The sequence below is a fragment of the Schistocerca piceifrons genome, unplaced genomic scaffold, assembly GCF_021461385.2.
Source record: "Schistocerca piceifrons isolate TAMUIC-IGC-003096 unplaced genomic scaffold, iqSchPice1.1 HiC_scaffold_105, whole genome shotgun sequence".
Taxonomy (NCBI): Eukaryota; Metazoa; Arthropoda; class Insecta; order Orthoptera; family Acrididae; genus Schistocerca; species Schistocerca piceifrons.
The window spans coordinates 30,001-32,500 of NW_025726852.1; the positions used below are offsets into that span (position 1 = coordinate 30,001).

Sequence of the window (2,500 nt, forward strand, 5' to 3'; positions counted from 1 at the left end):
TGCTTTCGCTTCTGTTCGTCTTGCGACGATCCAAGAATTTCACCTCTAACGTCGCAATACGAATGCCCCCGCCTGTCCCTATTAATCATTACCTCGGGTTCCGAAAACCAACAAAATAGAACCGAGGTCCTATTCCATTATTCCATGCACACAGTATTCAGGCGGGCTTGCCTGCTTTAAGCACTCTAATTTGTTCAAAGTAAACGTGCCGGCCCACCGAGACACTCAATAAAGAGCACCCTGGTAGGATTTCAACGGGGTCCGCCTCGGGACGCACGAGCACGCACGAGGCGGTCGCACGCCTTCGGCTCGCCCCACCGGCAGGACGTCCCACGATACATGCCAGTTAAACACCGACGGGCGGTGAACCAACAGCGTGGGACACAAATCCAACTACGAGCTTTTTAACCGCAACAACTTTAATATACGCTATTGGAGCTGGAATTACCGCGGCTGCTGGCACCAGACTTGCCCTCCAATAGATACTCGTTAAAGGATTTAAAGTGTACTCATTCCGATTACGGGGCCTCGGATGAGTCCCGTATCGTTATTTTTCGTCACTACCTCCCCGTGCCGGGAGTGGGTAATTTGCGCGCCTGCTGCCTTCCTTGGATGTGGTAGCCGTTTCTCAGGCTCCCTCTCCGGAATCGAACCCTGATTCCCCGTTACCCGTTACAACCATGGTAGGCGCAGAACCTACCATCGACAGTTGATAAGGCAGACATTTGAAAGATGCGTCGCCGGTACGAGGACCGTGCGATCAGCCCAAAGTTATTCAGAGTCACCAAGGCAAACGGACCGGACGAGCCGACCGATTGGTTTTGATCTAATAAAAGCGTCCCTTCCATCTCTGGTCGGGACTCTGTTTGCATGTATTAGCTCTAGAATTACCACAGTTATCCAAGTAACGTGGGTACGATCTAAGGAACCATAACTGATTTAATGAGCCATTCGCGGTTTCACCTTAATGCGGCTTGTACTGAGACATGCATGGCTTAATCTTTGAGACAAGCATATGACTACTGGCAGGATCAACCAGGGAGCTGCGTCAACTAGAGCTGAGCAGCCGGCCGCCCGGGAGTGTGTCCCGGGGGCCCGCGCGAACACGCAAGCGTCCGCTCAATCATTCTGCAAACAGGAGGAGGCTGAGCTCCCCTGCACAATACACCTCGAAACCCTCTCAGGTCCCGGCGGCGCGCAGCGCCGTCCCAAGTACTTGGTCGGGTTCGAGAGAGGCGCAATCGCCCGGAGTTAGGCGAGTAGACGCTTTCGGTGCGACCACCCGTGCTCCCAACTGAGCTTGCCGCTGCCGACAGAGGCCCGGGAGCGTGCTGTCGTGGCATTGCCGGCGGGAGACAACACGCGCCACCTACGGTGACCGGCAGCTCCAACGCCAGCGCCACAGAAGGACAAAAGCCCCACTTGGGTGCCGAAGCGAACTCTCCCAGCACAGCGCACGCGCCAACACATCCGCACAGCTGCGATACAAACCACCAGCGAGAACCGCTGGGGCGACCGAGCAGCAGACGGCGTCGCGGCGCCGAGCGCCGGGCGGCGGCGCATCCTCAACGCACACAGTCCTCAATCGGACCAGCACACTGAAGATGTCCACCGCGCTTCGCACCGGGCCCGCGAGGACCTACTTTGGCCGCACGGCGCCGCGCGCAGGGTGCGCCGGCGCGCAGCTGCGACGCCTGCCGCGTCCGTCGGCCGGCGCGCCTGCCACTGGCCGCCCCCACCAGCCGGCTGTAGCGCGTGCGCCCACGCACCGCGCGGCCAGCACGCCGGGAGGCGCCCCCTCACCGGCCGGGGACGGTCCCACCCAGCCACCGCCGCGTATCGCTTCACACCCAGATGCCGTTCAGTTTCGTCGGCATGGTGGGTATCGCTGGAACAACCGGTTCGTACCTCAACCTATCGTCGCCATCACCGATTCACCCCTAGCGAGAACAACCGCACCACAACAGGTTACCATTTGTTCATTTGCGTAACTTCACCAGAAAACGCAGGCGTCCATCGCCATTTGCAACTTCAACGATTATTGCATGCCTGTGTCAGGTGTCACGCCACACTACGTCTGCCCACATACACGCAACAAAATGTGCACGCCTAGACAATACGTGGAAGGTGGCCCCCGTACGTATGCGATGTCCATTGCTCGAACGACTGTCAACCGGCCTCTGTAGCATGTCGCAGATATGGAACGCGGTGCACCATGCCATCACGGTGTGTGAGGAGAGACGACTAGGTCCGAATACATCAACAGACAGCTCATGCTGATCGCCATCCACGGCGTCCGTTCCTCCCACACGTCTCTATGGCGTACCACACTGCAATCCAGCTCTCATAGGGAGACGACACGTAGCTGCGTGCACAATATTTGCACTGTATGGTCCGCCGTTTTTGGGCGCAGTCGTTGTACGGTCACACATGTGCCACGATGTATCATTCGGTACATAAGGACGAATGTGCAGTACAGATTGTGGTTTACGCGTACGAC

The 2,500-nt window shown here is 57.8% G+C and overlaps 1 non-coding gene across 1 annotated transcript in view; it reads right to left on the reverse strand.

Annotated features, from left to right (window-relative positions):
• The window catches only part of LOC124726135, a 1,909-nt gene extending 867 nt beyond the window's left edge, over positions 1-1,042 (reverse strand). Inside the window, exon 1 of the ribosomal RNA XR_007006733.1 lies at positions 1-1,042. This exon is cut by the window's left edge and continues 867 nt beyond it. This is a non-coding gene — a ribosomal RNA (small subunit ribosomal RNA).
• Positions 1,043-2,500: the final 1,458 nt, after the last annotated feature.